The sequence below is a fragment of the Cynocephalus volans genome, chromosome 1, assembly GCF_027409185.1.
Source record: "Cynocephalus volans isolate mCynVol1 chromosome 1, mCynVol1.pri, whole genome shotgun sequence".
NCBI classification, from domain to species: Eukaryota; Metazoa; Chordata; class Mammalia; order Dermoptera; family Cynocephalidae; genus Cynocephalus; species Cynocephalus volans.
The window spans coordinates 112,877,331-112,899,406 of record NC_084460.1 but is presented as its reverse complement, the minus strand read 5'-3'; the positions used below and the strand labels follow the sequence as shown (position 1 = coordinate 112,899,406).

General features: G+C 36.6%; 1 protein-coding gene across 5 annotated transcripts in view; it reads right to left on the bottom strand.

Annotated features, from left to right (window-relative positions):
* The window catches only part of TP63 (tumor protein p63), a 246,812-nt gene that overhangs the window by 140,092 nt on the left and 84,644 nt on the right, over positions 1-22,076 (bottom strand). The window lies entirely within an intron of this gene.

Here is a 22,076-nt window from a genome sequence, read left to right as displayed (position 1 = left end):
TGAACAATTGGTTTTTCTTTGGGCATGTCATGGATTCCATTTTGCTGTAAAATCGGACAGATCTCCAATGCTAGATAATGACGTCTTCTATCGAAGTTCTTCTTCCCTAACTAATAATATTGTTATTTTGCTTTACACTTACAGTATCCACCATCTGTGTTCTGCAGATTTCAAAAAGAAAATAAACATTCCCTCATTAAGTCTGATGGCAAGTCTGATCTGTCATTAAACCCATTTTATAAGTGTCTCAACAGATAATCTGCCCATTCTGCCTCCAGCAGGTAAAAGGTAGAATCAGAAATGAGAAATGAGCTCAGAAAACTTACATTTTACCTTCAGATTAATAACCCTTTACATAACGAAAATCTCAGCATAATACTTAGAGACAATAAACTCAAACCTCTGGACCTAAAGTTTTTTCACCAGTTACTTACCTTGATGTGCATGTGGGTGGCTCTTAATTAGAATACAGAATTCCATGTTAGACTAAGGGATAATCAAACACCCGAACACTTTGCAAATAAATACTATTTCTGTTTGCCTCATTTTGGAGAGGGATTCTTAAGTTTGCCTTTACTTGAAAAAAAAAAAAAAAAATTTGGGCCGAGCCCGTGGCGCACTTGGTAGAGTGCTGCGCTGGCAGCGCGGCGACACTCCCGCCGCGGGTTCGGATCCTATATAGGACTGACTGGTGCACTCACTGGCTGAGTGCCGGTCACGAAAAAACGACAAAAAAAAAAAATATTTTTAAAACCTTGATCCCTATGTATTTCAAGGGAAACACCAGAGTTTTCAGGTGAAAGCGTTCTCCAAATCTATACATTATCCATTCAGATCATCTTACCCATGCAATTCGTTGTGGTGATCAGTAGGCTCATTTTACCCTAGGATGAAATTAGCTAAGCTCTTAATCACTACTGTTCATATTATAAAAAGAGTTAAGTAAATAGTGTACTAGGATAGTCAATCATCTTCTTAAATTATCAAATGTATGTTCTGGTCTAGTTATACAATAGAAAAAAATTGCATTGGATTTATTGATGATTATTTCCAAGCTACCTGTAACAGCATATTTATTTGCTCAAGTTAGACAAATACAGAGCATCTACTATTTACTAGGAAGCACAATGGGCACTGGAAATTTTTTTAAAAAGTGAATAAGACTGTCTCATCCTGTAGGAAGTCATTGTATGGAAGGCAAGATAGGAAAACAAATCTATAATAAATGTGGTAACAGAACAGAGAGCACTATAAAAACACAAAGATGAAATATATGAGAATCATCTCATCTGAGGGATCAAGATAAGTTATAAATGATGAGGAGATATTAGGCAGATTATGTTACAGAGTGGGCACTCTATAGCAACAGCATTAACAAAATATTAAAATGGAAAATAACTTGGTGTATGTGAGAAAAATCACAAGCAACTCTTAGTATACTATAAAAATGTGGGGCAGACAATGCTGGGAGATGAAGTTGGAGAGGGAAGTTGAAACTAATATTGTATGTTTTAAAAAAAAGCTTAAACACTTCAATACTTATGGTGAGTACTGAAGGATTGTTTTTGCAAGATATTTTTAAATGAACTTTTAATTTTGAGATAACTGTAGGTTCATATGCTGTTGTAATAGATAATACAGAGAGATTCCATGTGTTATTTTGTAAAACCATCAAATAACGTCACAATCAGGATATTGGCATTGATAAAATCTACCAATCTTATTCAGACATCCTCAGTTTTACTTGTACTGATTTGAATGTGTGTGTATATGTGTATTTAGTTCTATAAAATTTTATCACATGTGTAGGGTAGTGAATCCACCTCCACATTATTACAGAACTTGAAGCATAAGACATCCAGTCAGAATGTTGTATACTGATAAATCTGGAAGTTATGTGGAGAAAGGATTTACAGCAATTCAGTTTATGGGGAGAGTGGTTATTCAGGAGGTTGTTGCAGTAGTCTAGGTAAGACAGTAGCAGGGAAGAAACAGTGGGATAGAGAAGATGAGACAAATTCAATTACTAGTGAAAAAGGTTAAATCAGATATTGGTTGTGTTACTAATGAAAGGAGAACGAAGTGTCAAGGACGACTTCAAGTTTCTAGCTTGCTTGAACTGAATGTTTGATGATTCCACTAACTACATCAGTAAATACAGTTTGAAGATCTGGCTTGAAGAGGGTGAAGAGACAATGAATTGCATCTTAGTGTGTTAGTATGAAGTATCCATGGGATATATAAAAAGCGAAGGAGACTACTGAATAAGCCTTAAACTCTGGAGAGAAGAGTGGGCCAGAAGTTTAGAAACAGAAATCCTCATCATAGCGTGATCATGACTCCATGAGAATAGATACAATAACCTATGAAGAAAAATGAGAGCCCCAGCTGGAGAATCTGAGAAGTAGCAGACACTGAGAACTTCATGGTATTTTAGAAGCCAAGGTAATAACGTCTTAAAACGTGATCAACAGTAGTGAATGGAAGAGGGGTCCAGGAAGATAAGACCTGAAACATACCTACTAGGTTGGTCATAAGGAGGTCACTAGCAATTTTGATATCTGTACTTTCTGTAGATTAATGATTTCACAAAGAAAATTTAAGTGGCTTGAGGAGTAAATAGGGTATAAAAAAATGTTTTTTGATATAGTTAAATATGAAGAACCTAAATTATGACTAAAGACATAAAGCAGAAAAGGAGCCAGTAGAGAGAGAGAGAGAAATTTAAGATATTGGAAAGAAAGGGAATGGTGTGGGGAAAGAGACTGCTAGAGGTAGGCAGAAGGAGTCAAGGGCATATGCAAAGAGGATGGTCTTGAACTGAAACCCCTTAACTCCTCATTCCAGGATGAAGTAAAGATGACAAAATGAAGTGCAGTATAAAAGTTTTCATAGAAGATAAATAGAAGTCATGGCTGATGACTTCAATTTTCTTGATGAAGCAGGAGGTAGGAAAGGTCATCTGCTGAAAATGAGGGTGTCAGGCATTGAGTGGCTAGTTGGAGTAGAAAGACGAGTGTTTGAAAATGTGGGCAAGGTTAGGGAACATACATGTGTCATGGTCCAAACTTGCACCGTTCTTTGATTCTCTCTGCTTTATACTTACTGGGTAAGGGGGAAGAAAAAATATATAAAAATACTTTGCTTCACTGTACAGGTAATGAGTGCTGGAGAATTAGAAAACTGAAGACTAGCATGGGGTCCAGATTGGAGAGGGCAGTAAGAAGAGATAGAACAGGGAGGGGAATGGAGAAATGAGAGAACTAGAAGTCTCTATGAGGTCAAAAAGGAGATATGTGAGGGTAATTCAAACAGTTCACAGAAAATATAGAATTGAAGATAACAGGAATCTTTCCATGAACTTTTTGAAGTACCCTCATGTAGAGAATGAAGTGAGAAAGTTAAACTGGTAGAAATGGAAATAAGAATGGAATATCAGAATTTCTGATGTCCCTCATGGTCAATTCTAGAAAATTTACCTATAATTAGAAGAGGATCTGAAAATCCAATACCTATAAATTCAAAGAGTAAATTACTTTTATTTTCCTTTTTTAAGTTGGTTTCTACACTGTCAACTAGTGAGTAGAAAGTGAAAATTATTGGATTTAATACTTAAGTGAAAGTTATAAAGAATATGCCCATGAATGATCTATCAAATATGTTTGATTTACATTAAAATTTTTCTTCAGATAAAACTTAAGTAAAAGGAAGTGAGGAAAACTAACCAGTGGCAAAAATGGAGGTGGATAAAATGTATGAATTATTCAAACCCCAAAATGCAGATAAACGCTCATATGGGTAGTCTTGTACATGCCCCTACAATTGCATCCCCAGTGTCTAAAGACCTGACTGGTAGCCTGACAGTAAGGTGAGCACTAAAAAGTCAACAAATAACATAAACTAGACTCCCAGCAATAATGATATTCAGTGTGTGAAATTCAATATAAAAAAGTGTAAGAGTTTTTTTTTTTTTTTTTTTTTTTTTTTGTCTTTTTCGTGACCGGTACTCAGCCAGTGAGTGCACCGGCCAGTCCTATATAGGATCCGAACCCACGGCGAGAGCATCACTGCGCTCCCAGCACCGCACTCTCCCGAGTGCGCCATGGGCTCGGCCCTAAGAGTTTTTAAATTGGCAGAAATTTAGGCATAGTTTCTACAGATGTAGGTATAGTTAATGCCACCTAGCTCTTAAATAATAAAAAGTATGAGGCAGATTCAAAAAGAAAGTGTTAGATAGAAAAAAAGACACTATCACTTTCTCTAAAGCAGAAAAGAGAAAAATAGCATTGGTTCCACAATCATCTATTTCTACTTCTTTCACTTACTTCTACATGGAAGCTCTTGTTTCTCTCTTATGCTTACTTTGTTAATTTTTTGCTTGTTTGTTTCACTTTTCCCTTTATTTTCTCTCTGACTCTTCAAAGATATTCCCTGTATTTCTAATGATATGAGTTGAATGTTTGTCTCCTCCAAAGCTCATTAATCCCCAGTATGGTATTTGAAAGGCGGGGCCTTTAAGAGGTGATTGGGCCATTAGGGTTATGGATTAATGGGTTAATAGGTTGCCATGGAAGTAAACTGGGGGCTTCATAAGGAGAACAAGAAAGCATGTTAGTGCACTGTTGCTCAGCCCTCACCATGTGATACTCTGTGTCACCACAGTACTCTACAGGGAGTCCTCTCCAAAAAAAAAGGCTCTAACCAGATGTGTTCCCTCAACCGTGAACTTCCCAGCCTCCAAAACTGTAAGAAATAAATTTTATTTCTTTATAAATTATCCAGTTTTAGGTGTCCTATTATAAACAATAAAATGGACTGAGAATTACTCGATCGGCTTTCAGACTTGGACTGAATCATGTTACCAGCATCCTCGGGTCTCCAGTTTGCAGATGGCTTGTCATGGGACCTCTCAGCCTTCATAGTCATGTGAGCCAATTCTCCTAACAAATCCTCTCTCGTATGTATCCTAATGGTTCTGTTTCTCTGCAAAACCTTGACTAATACATCTAATGTCACCACTAAACAGCTGTAAAATCTTCTTGAACAAGCCTCCAAACTCCCCAAACTTCAACTTCTTGAATATAACAGAGATGAGCATCTCTGCCCCGCTGCATTTATAGGCCTTCCCAATCCTTAATGTCTTTTCCCCACAAAGTACTTCTTAGTTCCTTATTTTAAGTCTAATGTTTCTCCTTTGAACTTTCTTGTTGTTTTGGTTCATTTCATCAAGATTATTTAATCCTACTTTGCTTGTATAACAGTTAATCTACTGTAGAGGAGTTTAAGTAATGTGAAGGCAAAACCCATATCTTTCATCTCCGTATTTCTTGTAGTTTACAGTTCCTTGAGGCTAGAGTGAAAGCAACACAAGTTTTTGGAGTATGAAAGACTTGAGTTCAAATCTCAGCTCTAATACTGACATAGCTGTGAGGCCATGGCCAATTTACTTAATTTCTTTGAACCTTAGTTTCCTCAACTTCGCTTCCTTCACAGGGTGGCTGAGAGGCTATGTGAAATAATATGCTGCACATTCTTTATACAGCATCTGGTAGTCAATGTATGGCCCTGTTAAATCAAGTGCTACATAATTTGTATTCAGGAGATACTTGCTGTGTGGAACTAATTAGATAGTATATTTGAAAGGTTTTTTAAAGCTGTAAAAGCGTCATACAAAAGTAATTATATTAAACCTGTATTATCCCTCATTTATCTCCAGTTTAAACCAGTCTTCCTCCATCTGTGTTCTTGGGCCAAAACAGTACCATCATCACCTCTCATTTTCTTCTAGATAATCTTTGTCTCAGACTTGGTACATTAAATAGAGCAACTTCCCCCCATAGGGCCTCAAGCTTCAAGGAGGCTCTATTATAAAAGATGGGGGGTGGAATTTGAAACAGATCAGTGGTTTTCAACTTGTGTTTCATGAAATCCTGTTTCCTGATGCCTTGGTGTGTTTGTCAGATGTAAAGAAACAGCTAGTATTGGTGGGACTCCAGACACCCCTCGTTAACACCACAAAGTTTGGTTTTTGCTTGACTTATATTTATTAGAATTCTAGCAAGATTTCATTTGGAGAAGGGATTCTTTTTCTTAAAATACAAAGCACACAAAAGAACCACACACAAGGGCCGACGCCCGTGGCGCACTCGGGAGAGTGCAGTGCTGGGAGCGCAACAACGCTCCCGGTGCGCTCACTGGCTGAGTACCAGTCACGAAAAAGACAAAAAAAAAAAAAAAAAAAAAAACAACAAAAAAGCAAAAACCACACACAAAAAAATCACTGGTCTAGTTTAGTTATCTTCCAGGTCTCTCCTCTGCAAACCCAATACTAACTCCTGTCCTTTGGGTAAATTTGAGAAACAATATTGAGAGAAGAGAATGAAAGAAATCAGCTGGTGCCATAGGTCAGGAAGGGTGAGGTAAGTCCTACCTATCTTCCAAGTCTTTGCCTTTGGGTGAACTCAGTATCAATTTACTCATGGAGCAATCACTTTCTTCAAAGGTTTTTGTCGAATCACTCACACTCAAAGATAGGAAACTTAAAATCATTTTTTTTTTTTCTTTTCAGCTTATTTTTCCTGGATTAATTATCCTACACTCTTTGTATTAATTCAGCAAAAAAAATAACTCTACTCTATGTAGAAGTGACCTGAAAACACCAAGGTATATCTGCCAACAGTCTGCATTCCCTCCTTCTTTTCTTGTTCTGCCCTAAAATTCATCCCATACTTGTCATTATCTGGTTATTTAAAGCCCTTTACTCTCCTTCAGAATATCCAAACTTAAAGCTATAAAACTACAAATATACTTGATTCTATATAAACAGCCCCTTTATATTATTACATATAAAATAAGCTTAAAAAATAAAATAAACTTAATAAAATAAAACAGCATTTAGTAGTGATGCAGACCAGAGATCATTACTGCTACTTATTCCCTGACTCAAAGGCCCCTTTGACAGGGTATCAGTCCTTCCGATGGAGAGAGAATGTGAAGCCAGAATCTCCAAGAGAGCAGACCTGGAGGGGCCTCATCACCAACTGTGATCACACTGCTGTTCACGTCCCAGTTGGGAAGATGGGCTCATACATGAGTCGAAACTTTTGAAGACCTCATAGGATGTCAAAATGGCCTTGCCCTTAGAGGCTATCTAGTCTTGCTCTCTCATTTCCTGAGGAAATTGAGGCCCAGACATGAAGAACTTACCCTAGATCCACCATCATGTCTGAGTGTTGGCTAATGAAAGCAGACTTAAATTTTCTGGAATTTTCTAAGCCAGTTGTCAAACACAGTCATTATTATAATTTATTATTATATATAAAATAAGATTAAAACTAAACACCAAAGCTAGTACTCAAAATCATCTCTTCCTAATTATTTTACTATTATTTATGCGCCTGAAAGCCATTTTAAAATATAATGTAGTAAAATTGCTCAGAAAAAAAATTAAAATCCTCTGTTTGCAAACTCACTGCTGCCCTTTCTAATAATGTATTTCAATTAAAGGTACTAAAGTGCAAATGATTCAACAATATACACACTGAGTGTCTATTCCGTGAAAGGCTATTTGGGGGATTTACTGATGGATAAGATATGTTTCTTTTGTGAAAGTTTTCATTGTTCAGTGATAATAGAACACCGTCAATATTTGTCTTATTTTTAACTTTTTAAATAACCTTTCATGTTTCAGCTCCTAATTTCCCATTGGATTATGATCTTAGGGGCAAGAAAGCCAACCTAAGCCATTCATTTTGGTTTGTGCTCCCCTTGCCTGGTGATCTTCATCCAAGAAAGAAATGCCATTTCACTTTTTCACCTCACAGAGCCAGTTTTTCCAGTTATACATGAAATTCTTTAGGCTCGAAGAGGATAAGGAGGTTTTCAAGGTCACTCAACTAGTAAATGATAAAGCTGGGATTTAAATTTAAGATTATATGACTTCAAAGCTCATATGTGGTTAAGTTGTGTATATGACTTGTAATTTTCATTCATCACACAACTTGGGCAATGTTAAGTTTTTATAGTTATGAGGACTTTTCTTTTCTGTAAATGACAAAATACCTCACTAACTGTCTCATCACAATAGTCATTCTTTCCCCACAAGATGAGAGGGAAATGGCATAGGAACATTAGTAATAACCAGTGAATGATATGCACAGAATGTTTGGCCTTTCAGCAGATTATCAATGTCGCCGAAAGGGGCTAACTATCAAACATAGTGTAAGAAAAGACATCTGAGGTTACTAGTGTCCAAGGAAACTGGAGCACTCAAATACTCTGGGAGGGTCTTCAACCCTCAGGTAAAAGTGGTTCAAAACTCTGAACGTGACTTCTCTCTTCCATCTATCTGTCCATCCAACCTATCAACTCATCACATTATTTAAGCCTTTACCAATCTCTCTAGATACTTCCTGAAATGAGTCTTCTGATTGGCCTCAGGAGCATTCCAGATCACACAATTCCTTTCACATTGTTAGTTCAGAAAACATTCCCATACTTTGAGTTAACTCTGCTATTATTACATCTATTATTGTTATTATTCATCATACTTAAAGGATGCCAAAGCATACCTTGATGCCTTTCAGTAAATTGTCTCTTCATTGCACCCAACAGTGCCTTGCCTCTTTATTGAACCCAACAGTGCATAAGCCATGGAGGACTAAATTTATTCATATGCTTGAGATAAATCCACCTGCAAAATGTCAGTCACTCTAAATCAGACCCATTAAAATATTTCCTTCCTTAGATGAAAAACTTTGCTTTTCAATTTCATGTTTAAAAATGACCAGGCTGTTCTTTCTCTCCCTATTCATCCCAACTCAAACCCATATGTCAGCTTCACTCCTGGCAAACAAAACATAAAAAGGATAAAATGCATTTGGAGCATATCTTATGCCTTAATATTTCAATTTGCCACAATTTGAACAACAAAGTATCATAAAGGAATTCCTTTTTCCATATTACTGAACTGATATCCTCAAAAAAATTTTTTTTGTATATTCTCCTTCATTCTACCACTCTCATAGTTAGTTGACTTCTTTTTATCTTCAGAGGCCTTTTCTCTTCCAACTATGACCTATCTTAAGACCTGTTGCCCATAGCTTGCTTCTGCCATGACCCTTTACTTTGCACCCAACCCCAAATTTCTCTTGAAGTTCTGTATATCTAGCATCAACTCAGAAGTCATTAATTTTGAAGCAGTGTCCTCTTCCTCTCTCAAGTACCAAAACCTTGAAGTCTCATATTTTGAGCTCCAATCTCTATCCTAACCAATTTTTGCTTTAAAGGTTATGATCTGTCTGACCATAGCCCCCTTCTCTTCTATTCCCTATCCCACTAAATCTTCTTCTACCTTCATTTTATGGTTGGCATTCTCTCCTAACCTATACACCTTTGTGATGTTTAGCCTTCCCTAAATAGCATTTTCATTGTGATACTCTTTCCCTGACTCATAATTTATAATCTCTAACTTTGTACCTGGAACAAAACCTAATCACATCTTTGCCCCTCATTCCTTTGGGAGAAACCTCTTGACCAAATTATTCAACCAGCTGTAGCATACAGGTTTTTTGTTTTCACCCCTGAACCTTTTTCAGATTGTGATCGCTAATATTCCACTATCTTCTCCCAAGTCTTATTCTTTACATTTGCCAACACCCAGCTCAAAACTCAGCTCAACTAGAAAGGCTACAATATTTTTGTATTTTTTTTGTTTGGGTTCACATCTTCAATTTGTCATGTTTTTGTCCACTACTGTAATTTATACACGTTGAAATAGTATTTCCATTTTGTCTCTGCAGTTCTTTTGCTCCAAAATAATAAGTAAGGAATTAGGAGTCAAAAAGCATATTATTTTCCTGGCCCTTTATAGAACAGAGCTGCAGAATAAAAAAGCTGGAAAAGACTTACTTATCACTTAAGTAAGTCTTACTTATCTCTCTCTACTCCCTTTTTTTTTATAAGGACTCACAAAGATTTTACATATGTCCCATTAGGAAGTTTACAAGTCTACAGTGCCAGAACCCAGGCATCCTGGATCTTTCTACAGTACTCTGCAGAAATAGTGTACAATGCACCCTTTAACGAACTGAGCTGTCTCTCTCAATCCATAAACATAAAACATGTTATCAAATTTTATGTAAGTATAATAAATTCATCAGTTAATATTCTGACCCATTTCAATCTAGAACCTGGCATCTTGTAGAAAATAATGATAAGGGACACTTGAGTCGATCTTATTTATAATATTACTTTAATATTAGAGCATGCAAACATAGTCATATGCATGCTTACATATAGGCTACTTATTGACAAACTGCCCTCTAATTAGAATTTAGGTGATGTTTGAATAGATGTAATCACCATGGCCTCAGGTTTGGGCTATGTTAGAGTTGTAAACAATGGTGAAGACCTGATGGGAAATTTATATAATATCCATGACTCAGATATGTGAACACAGAGTTCTGGAATGACTACAGGGAAATAGAAACCTGCAGAGAAGTTTTCTTAGGACTGAAGAATGTGCTAGGTTGAATTTATAAAATTTAAAAAAAAATCTTAAGAAAATATGGGAATATAAAAAGTAGACCATTTTGGAAAAAACTATAAGATCTAAGGCTTGGAAATACCTTAATTGTCACCTAGTCCAACTTCAACCTACCATTTAGAGTAATCTTGCAACCTAAGCTGAAGCAGTTCACTACCACATAAGATTATACATTCTTTGTCAGACAATTCAGAATGTTAAATGAGTTGTTTAGAAATTGATGAAAGGTTTACTTCCTACCCTGGATTCAGTGTCCCACCAAAACTTGACCCCCACTCTGGTAGCATTAAGAGGGTGGGACATCCTACTATAGTAATTGAAGGGTGGAGCTTTGAAGAGGTGATTAGATTGTAGGACCATGACATAATGAATGGATTGATAACAATGGTAGTCAGGGGTGTGGTTCTGAGGGCCCTAAAAGAATAGAATGTGAGAGCCTTTCTCTCTCTGTTCTGCCATTTTCTGCCATGTGAGACCCCTGCATTGCTGTAAAACCACCACCAAGAAGACTCTCACCAAATGTGTTCCTTGGACTTTCCACATCCTAGCCTCTGAAACTGTAAGCAGTAAACTTCTGTTTTATTATGATTACACAATTCCAGGTATCTTGTTATAATCAATAGCAACAGACTAATACAGAAAATTGGTACCAGAGAAGTGGGTTGTTGCTTGTAACAAATATTTGAAAATGTGGAAATGGCTTTGGAACTGGGTGTTGAGGAGAGGCTCAAGGAATTTGGAGGAACAGGTTAGAAAAAACCTAGATGCTAGTGAAAGTTTAGAAGATACGAAAACCAGGGATAGTTTGGAATGTTTTAGAGATTGGTTAAAGTATGGTGACCAGAATGCTTATGGAAATATGGACTGTAAAGACCATTCTACAGATTTCTCAGCTAGAAATAAGAAGGAATTTATCGGAAACTGGGGCAAAGGTCACCCTTGCTATGAACTGGCAAGGAACTTGGCTGCATTGTGCATGATCAAATTTTATGGAATGTGGAACTTCAAGGTGCTAACCCAGGTTATTTGTCAGAAGAAATTTCTCAGCAGCAAAGCACTAAGTAAGTTGCATGGCTACCTGTAATAGCCTATGCTGAGTTATGGCAACAAAGGCATGACATAAAGCCAGAATTTAAAAGGGAAGCAGAACACAAAGATTTGGAAAATTCGTAGCCTGGCCATGTGGTAGAGAAGCCGAGGGCATTTTCAGGGGAAAAAAAAAAATCAATGGTACTAAGAAGATTAGTACAAAAGAAAGGGATTATCAAGAGAAGGGGAAGTAAGCCCTGAAGGCATTGCAGAAGCCTCTGGGGCCAACCCTTCCATTATAGGCCCACAGGGCTAGAGAGATAGAATTGTCTCAAGGCACAGGCCTGAGGCACCCTCCATGGACTGGCTGCCCAGGGCCATCTGAGGAAGCTGCTTCCAGACCTGCACCCCAGATGCTTTGGCTGCTCCAGCCATGACTAAATTGGCCCCAGGTGTGGTTGGACTCTCAGCTTTGGAAGCTACATGCCAGGAGCCTTCACAGCATCTACATAATATTTGATCGGCAGTCTCTCAGAATGCCAGAAATGTGAAGGCTTGGGAGCCTCCACCCCAATTTCAAAGGATATATGGAAAATCCTGGGGACCCAGGAAGAGATCTGTCACAGGGGCATATTCACCATAGAGTCTTCACTAGCGTAATATCAAGAGGAAATGTGGGGTTGGAACTTCAGCAGGAAAACTCCACCATGGTCATGCCTAGTGGAGCCATGGGAGTAGGATTGCCAATGGAGATCTCATATCTGTGGAGCTAGCAGCATGAAACACCAGCCTGGGAGAGCTAAAATGTGACCTGGGACTAGGAAAGCCATAGGAGCAGAGCTATCCACAGACTTGGGCCCCAACCCCCACACCAGCATGCAGAGGACATTGAACATGGAGTAAAGATACAAGACTCACCAGCTTTAAGATTTAATATCCCTGGGCAGCCCTTCCTACCACCCAAAGAGGAGGCAAGTGAGTATCCCACAACCAGGGCCCTAGGCAGAGGCCCTGGGCAGCCACTCCTTCCACCTGAACAGGAGGAATGTGAGTATTTCATGACCAGGGACACAGGCAGAAGCCCCAGGCAGACCTCCCACTGCCAGAACAGAAGGCCACAAACACCGTTTCCATGAAGGTGGTCCACCACAGCTAATGCTGCTGAAAGGATGGCTCATTACCATAGTAGCAGCCAAGACCACCCTGCAGGAAGCCTGCCACATACTCGACTGCACTGACACAAGGAAAGTCACCAGCAGAGCCTGAAAATAGAGGATGAAGTCTTTCTCCCCAAAGCCCACTTGAGAGTAATAAAATAAACAACTCCTCTACCAGACACCAATGAAGAAATACTGGAAATACAAACAAACAAGAAAATATGACACCAAAGGGATACAATAAATTTCAAATATTATACCCCATAGAGCAGGAAACCCTTGAAATATCTGAAAAGGAATTCCAAGTAATGATCTTAGGAAAGCTCAAAGAGATAAGAGTCAATTAGAGAACACAATAAAACAAGAAAAAATACCCAGGATACAAAGGAGGAAATTTACAAAAAGATTAATACCTTAAAAATGAATGTAGCAGAACTCCTGGAACTGAAGGATTCATTCAGTGAAATAAAAAACAAAACTGAGAGCTTAAGCAGCAGGTTACAGCAAGATGAAGAAAGAATTTCTGATCTCAATGATGGTCTTTTCAAAATAACCCAGGTAGAAAAAAAGGAAAAAAGAATACAAAAAAAAAAAATGAAGAAAATCTAAGAGAGCTAGAAGATAAACTTAAGTGCAAAAACTCCCAAATCATGGGTATTCCAGAAGAGGAGGAAAAAGGAAAAGACATTGAAAAACCTATTCAAGAAAATAATAATGAAAAACCTCTCAGGTATAGGAAAAGACATGGACCTTCAGATCCAGGAAGCCCAATGATCCCCAAACAGATTCAATCCAAACAGATCCTCACTGAGATACGTTATAGTCAAAATGGCAGAACATGAAGACAAAGAGAATTGTAAAAGCAGCAAGAGAAAAGCATCAAGTCCCCTATAAGGGAGCCCACATCAGACTAACAGAAGATTTCTCAACTGAAACCCTAAAGGCTAGAAAAAAATGGGACGATATATTCAAAGTACTAAAAGAAAAAAAAAAAACTGCCAGCCATGAATACTATATCCCGCAAGGCTATCCTTCAGAAATGAGGGAGGAATAGTGTACTTTGCAGACAAACAATAACTACATGAGTTCACCACCACATGGCCAGTCCTGCAAGAAATTCTCAAGGGAGTCTGGTATGGTAATCTGAAAAACAATAAACACTATGACAAATACAAAAGAAAGAACAAAACCTGCTGTTAAAAAAAAGAATGCAAACAAGAAAGAAAAAGTAAATTTTACCACCTCAAAAAACCAACAAACATTGAAGATGAAAGATAAGAGGGAAAGAAAGGAACAAAAGATATTTAAAACATCTAAATAGAGAGCAAGAAAATGTCAAGAGTAAAACAATACCTGTCAATAGCAACCCTAAATGTAATTGCATTAAAGTCTCCATTCCAAAGACAGAGAGACTGATTGGATTAAAAAGCTAGACCCTACTACATGCTCTTCACAAGAGACTCATCTCACCTGTAAAGACACATAGAGACTAAAAGTGAAAGGATGGAAAAAGATATATCATGCAAATGGAAACCAAAAATGAGCAATGGCAGCTATTCTTATATTGGATAAAATAGACTTTAAACTAAAAACCATAAAGAGAGACAAAAAAGGCCAGTATATAATGATAAAGGGATCTATCCAACAAGAAGACATAACAATCACAAATATGTATGCACCCAACACTGGAGCACTCAGATATATAATGCAAACACTATCAGACCTAAAGAAAGACAGACCCCAATAAATAATAGTGGGGGACATGAACACCTCACTCTCAGCATTGGACAGATCATCTAGGCAACAAACTAACAGAGAAATATAGGATTTAAACTACACCTTAGACAAAATGGACCTGGCAGTTATCTATAGAACACTTCATCCCACAACTACAAAACATACATTCTTCTAATCACCACATGGAATATTCTCCAGGATAGACCACATGTTACATCACAAATCAAGTCTCAGCAAATTTTTGAAAACTAAAATCATTTCAAATGTCTTTTCAGATCACAGTGGATTAAAACTAGAAATCAATAACAAGCAAAACTCAGGAAATTATATAAATACATGGAAACTAAACAACAGGTTCCTGAATGACCTATGGGTCCTAGAAGAAATTAAACAGGAAATCAAAAACTTCTTGAAACTAACAAAAATAAAGGCATATCATACCAAAACCTGTGGGATATTGCAAAAGCAGTACTAAGAGGGAAGTTTATGGTAATAAACACTTACATCAAAAGAATAGAAAGATTTCAAACATACTTCAAAGAACTAGAAAAACAAGAACAATCCAATCCTAAAAGTAGTAGACAGAAAGAAATAAGATCAGAGCAGAACTAAATGAAATAGAGAAAAAAAGATACAAAAGATCAATGAAACAAAAGGTTGTTTTTTTGAGAAGATAAATACAATAGACAAACCATTAGCTAGGTTAACAAAAAAAGAAGGGAGAAGACCCAAATAACAAAATCAGAAGTGAAAAAGCAGACATTACAACTGATATCACAGAAATACAAAGAATCATTAGAGACTATTATAAACTACATGCCAACAAATTTGAAAACCTGGAAGAAATGTATAAATTTCTGGACATGTAAAAACTACCAAGACTGAACTAAGAAGAAATAAAAAAAAAACCTGAATAGATCAATAATAAGCAACAAGATTGAAGCAGTAATCAGCAGTCTCCCAAAGAAAAGTCCAGGACTGGATGGTTTTACTGATTAATTCTATCAAACATTTAAAGAGGAATTAATACAATTCCCTTCAAACTATTCCAAAAAAAAAAAAAAAAAAAAAAGAAAAGTAGGCCACTCTCTCAAACTCATACTATGAGGCCAGCATCACTCTTTTACCAAACCAGACAAAGATACAACAAAAAAGAAAACTACAGGCCAATATCTGGTGAACACAGATGCTAAAATCCTCAACAAAATATCAGCAATCAGAATACAGCAACATATCAAAAAAATATATACACCATGATCAAGTAGGATTTATCCCAGAGATATAAGGATGGTTCAACATATGCAAGTCAATGAATGTGATACACCACATCAACAAAATCAAGGACAAAAACCATATGATTATCTCAATAGATGCAGAAAAAGCATTTGACAAAATTCAACATACTTCATGATAAAGGCTCTCAGCAAATCAGGCATAGAAGGAAATTATCTCAACACAGTAAAAGCCATACATAAAAAAACAGTTGCCAATATCATCCTGAATGGGGTATCAGATATCTACAGAACACTTCATCATGAATGGGGAGATTTCCCCTTAAAAACAAGAACAAGACAATGAAGCCCATTCTCACCACTTCTATTTAACATAGTATCAGAAGTACTAGCCAGAGAAATCAGGCAGGAGCAAGAAATAAAGGGCACCCACATTGGAAAGGATGAAGTCAGACTGTCCTTGTTTGTAGATGAAATGATCCTATGTAGTCAATGCTATATATAGAAAAACCTAAACACTCTACCAAAATACTCTCAGAGTTGATTAACAATTTCAGTATTGTTGCAGGATACAAAATCAATATCCCAAAATCAGTAGCGTTTTTATACTCCAATAATAAAGTAGCAGAAAAAGAAAACAAGAAAGCGAGCTCATTTACAACAGCCACCAGAGAAATAAAATACCTAGGAACCCATTTAGCCAAGAAGGTAAAAGATCTCTACAACAAGAACTACAAAACACTACTGAAGGAAATTAAAGAGGACACAAAAAGATGGAAGGACATTCCATGCTCTTGAACTGGAAGAATTAACACTTCAGAAATGTCCATACTACACAAAGCTATCTACAGATTCAATGCAATCCCCATCAAATTATCAACAACATTCTTTTCAGAAATAGAATAAGCAATCCTAACATTCATATGGAACAACAAAAGTCCACAAATAGTCAAAGAAATCCTGAGCAAAATATATAAATTCAGAGGCATAACACTACCTGACATCAATTATACTACAGACGTACTGTAATCAAAACAGGATGGTAGTGGCATAAATACAGACACTCAGACCAATAGAACAGAATACAGAACCCAGAAATCAACCCATATACTTACAGCCAATTGATCTTTGACAAAGGCCACAAGAACGTACATTGGGGAAAAGACTGCCTCTTCAATAAATGGTGTTGGGAAAGTTAGACACCCATATGCAGAAGAATGAAACTAGACCCATACCTCTCATCATATACCAAAATAAAATCAAAATGGATTAAAGACTTAAGTATAATACTTGAAACCCTAAAACTTCTGAAAGAAAACATAAGGGAAACACTTCAGGAAGTAGGAGTGAGCAAAGACTTTATGAATAAGACCTGAAAGCATAAGAAACAAAAGAAAAATAAATAAATAAACAAATGGGATTATATCAAACTGAAAAACTTCTGCACAGCAAAGAAAATAATCAACCTACAGAATGGGAGAAAATATTTGCAAACTATACACCCAACAAGAGATTAACATCAAGAATATATAAGGAACTCAAATAACCTGACAGTGAAAAAACAAATAATCCAATTTAAAAATGAGCAAAGAAGCTGAATAGACATTTTTCAAAGGAAGACATACAAATGGCCAACATGTACATAAAAACTTGCTCAACATCTCTAATCATCAAGGAAATGCAAATCAAAACCACAATGAGATATCATCTCATCCCAGCTAGACTGGCTATATCAAAAAGACTGAGAATAATAAATGCTGGCAAGGATGTGGAGAAAGGGGAACTCTTCCACACTGGTGGTGAGACTAAAATAGTACAGCTATTATGGAAAACAGTATGAAGGTTTCTCAAATAACTACAGATAGAACTGCCATATGACCCAGCAATCCCCCTATTGGCTATATACCCAAAGGAATGGAAATCTTCACGTCAAAGGGATACCTGCACTCTGATGTTCATCGCAGCTCCATTTACAATAGCCAAGATATGGAAACGACCTAAATTTTCATCAATGGACAACTGGATAAGGAATATGTGGTATGCATATACACAATGGAATACTATTCAGCCATAAAAAAAGAATGAAATCTTGCCATTTTCAGCAACATGGATGAGCTTGGAGAAAATTATGTTAATTGAGATAAGCCAGGCACAGAAAGAGAAATACCACATGTCCTCACTCATAAGTGGGTGCTTTGAAAGAAGGAAAGCAAGGAAAGAAAAGACCACAATAATACATTGAACTTTCAGGAGGAGATAACAAATCTATGTCTACTAGAGGTGGGAAGGGTGAAGGGAAAGGAGGCTTGGGGAGAGATTGGACAAGGTGCACAAAGAATAATTATTTCTAATGATGAATATGCTAACAGTGTTGTACACAGGTGATGATAGTCAATGCTATATCCCAAAAATACGTATAATCAATTATGCTTCAATAAAAAAAAAAAAATAATAATGTCTGCCCTTCTGGGTTTTGGACTTTTTTGGGATCCATTACCCCTTTCTCTTGGCCTATTTCTCTCCTTTTGAAGGAGAATATGTACCCTATGCTTGTTCCACCATTGTATCTTAGATGTAGATAAACTCTTTTGATTTCACAGATGGGACTTTGGACTTTTGAGCTGAAACAAGTTAAGACTTTGGGGATGAAATGAATGTATTTTTATGTGAAAAGGACATGAGTTTTGGGGGGCCAGGAGTGCCTTGGATTGAGTGTACCCCCAAAACTTGAACCCCTGTGACAGTGTTAAGAGGGTGGGAAATCCTACTGTGGTAGTTGAAAGGTGGGGTCTTGAAGAGGTGATTAGATGGTAGGACTATGCTGTAGTGAAAGTATTAATAATGATGGTCAGGGGCATGGTTCTGAGGGTTTTGAAAGGATAGCATGTGAGAGCCTCTCTCTCTCTGTTCTGCCATTTTCTGCCATGTGAGACCCCTGCATTGCTGTAAAGCCACAACCAAAGAAGACCCTTACCAGATGTGTTCCTTGGACTTTGGACTTCCTAGCCTCAAACTGTAAACAATAAATTTTGTTTTCTTATAAAATACTCAGTTCCAGGTATTTTGTTATACTCAACAGAAATGGACTAACATACTCCCTTAAAACCTCCAGAAATTGGTTTGATTCATTCAGAAAATATTCTAATTGCAGTGGCTTTCAATCCTTTCTCGATCATAGAACCTATTTTGGGAATCTGATGATGGACCCGAACAGTCTCAGACAATAAAGAAAAAGACAAAAAGATTTATGCATACTGACATACACATAAATAATTGTTTGATTTTCAAAGACTTTAGACCGTTCCCCACTCCCTCCAATACTCCCAGTCCAAGTCCCATAGCTGGATGCCTAGTTAAGAATCTGCAGTGTAATCTTTCATCTAGATCAGATGTCTACAAACTACCACCCACAGGCCGAATCTGGCCCACTGCCTGTTTTTGTAAATAAAGTTTTTCTGTGTATACTGCCAAATTTATTTATATATTGTTTATGGCTACTTTGAGCTACAACAGCAGAGTTAAGGAGCTATAATAGCAACCATGTGGCCCATAAAGTCTAAAATATTTATTTCGTGACCCTTTAATACAGAAAAAGTTTGCCAACCCCAGATCTGTATGAAAGACCTTCTAAGATTTTAAGACAAATTGTAGTTTGAGTTGATTAATACTGTGTGAATCAGAGAAACTTGCTCTTGGACAATTATACCGGGGAGTACAAAGTAAGGTTGGGAGTGGGGATCACAATAGAACCTAGGGAGTCACAAGCAGCTTGGAAATCAGAGGCAGACCTGGAAATAAGAAGTAACCCTGGACCAGTGAGGCAAGATCTTCAATGCTCACCTTATTTTTTGTTGTAACTGTTTATGTACTTGTCTTATCTCCATTAATATTTTACCACTTTAAATATGACATGGTGACCCAATTCATTAAGCATATCTCACACATAGTATTCAATATTCTATTGCTATACAATAAAGACTGACATTTGTAATACTTCGGTACAAAATAACTTTCATATATATCTCATTTGATATCTGTAAGTATCATATTTAACCATATGAAATTACTGTTTTGTAGATCAAAAATGCTGGAATACTAGCAAGTTCATATAATTCGATGTCATAAAAATTACTGTCAACATTCTACAGCTGAGAAACTGATGAAAAGACTTGTCAAGAACATACACTCCATCAGTAAATGGCAGACCCACATCTTGCACCTCATTCTTTGTTGGCACTGAGTGATCAGATGTACAGCCCATCCTAAGTGATGCTTATATTGAGGAACAAGAGATATATGTTTGTGTTTTTTTAAATATAAATTTGCCTAATCTGTATGTGTTTTATTCTAAATATTCTCTAGTAATAATAGCAAAACAATTATACATTTTTATTGGCTATGTATGCATTGGGCTGAAGAATCAGCAATAAAAAAGAACTGTGACAGGAAAATGAGAACTTAAGAACAAACTCTGAGCAGAATGTGCTCTCCACCTCCAACCCTCATCATGCTAAAGTATCTGTGTATACTTTCAAAGTGAGGGAACTTATATATTTTCACCTGTCCTGACTCCATTTGTTCCAAGTCTTGGTAACAAAATAGTTTAAATCAGAATTTTAAAAATGTACTTCGTTTTATCATAACAGGAGATGGATGTATTGTTAAGATTTTTGTGGTATAAAAACAGAAGTTTTAAACATTAAAATTAATTATCTTGCCATTCATGAACAATTTTCTTTTATTAGGTTATTTTTTATATATTTATGTACCTGGTCCCCATAACTCCTTTTGTTTTCTCTGTTACTTTTCTTTCTCTTTCCTTTAGTTCATGCTTTATCCTTTTTACAAATGGATTTTACAGGGTCTCTCTTGTGTATAAAGTTCACATTACCATATTTATCTAATTTCTTAACATTCAATACAACAATTGCCTGTTTCAATAATTTGTTCTGGTACATTTGATTCTGAGTAAATCAAACATGCAAAGTTGACTAAAGAGAGGAAATGTGTTTTATATAATAAGAAACCACAAACTTTAAAATTCTTTTTTTCAGAATGAGATGTAATATTTGTTAAATAGTACCTTGTAGTGAAGTTTGATATCTAATTAACAGATCATAAGGATTTATTTATTAAGCAACACATTTTTTCAAATCATTGTGAGAACTAGGAGAAAAAAAAAAAAAGAGCCTCCCATCTTTAGTTCATCCTCTACACACCTGCCCCATATTTTCTGTAGATCACTTGTCTGAAATCGTATTCCATATTTACTTGTTCATTGTCAGTTTCCCCTGCCAGAATGTAAACTCAGTGGCAGCTGATAGCCATGTCCACTGCTACATCCCCAGGGCCTGCAACAGGACTGGCACAAAAAGTGCTCCATGATGCTTGAGAATAAATAATGTGAGCATGGGAGTTGCAGTGGACTTGAATCCCATGTGCATTTAACTGTATCCCTCTCCCACCCCTCCACAAAAAATTCTTAATACTTCATTGTTAGTTATTGCCTCAGCTGCACTTTAGAGATACAAAAAGAATATATAGTAATGAACGATTACGAAACAGAAACTTATATGAGTATATCTCTGCATGCCTACACTAACAGAAGTCCTGATATAATAATGGGACATTCATAAACATGTGTTGAATGAATAAATAACCTTAATTTACACAGACTAGCAGAGTTGTTATAGAAATACAGATTGGATTGACTCCTAAGTCTCTGTTCTTCCTGATTTATCATGATGACCTCTGTGAGGACTGAAGTGGATATTTTGCAATAAGACAGAAACATTTTGAAAAACAAGCACAAGAGACAGGCGCCCTTCAGAAGCCCTGAGGACTTCATGTGATGACATAACCCAAGAAATAAGGTTCCCAATGGTGATCCTGAGCAATCAAGAGTTTAGGCTATGCATACTATTATTGGTTTCAAAAGACAGTAAAGTATGCATTATTTTCAGAAATACCTATGTTTCAACACAGAACAAAAAATGTGATCTGAAGAGTATATGTTCAACTATCTAGAAAACTCAGCTATCCAGAATGATCTATTTCCTTAACGATCTTGGTATAAAGGGTTTTTATTGTTGTTGTTTTTGTTTCTAAATCACATGGTACTTTCAGTTTCTTTCTGATCAAGATCACATTTTGTTTTATGGTAGTTTTTTTATCAACAGTTTCAACTAGAGTGGTTGATTCTTGCAGATAAAAAAAGTCACATTTTAGTTTTGGCTTTACAGTCTAGCATCGTACCTAACAGAATGGATGTCAAGTAAATGCTTGTTGAAGGAAATATTTGAAGAGTACAAATAACAGGACCAACATCTATAGAAGAAACAACAGCAAACACACAATTTCTTCCATGAGGAAGGT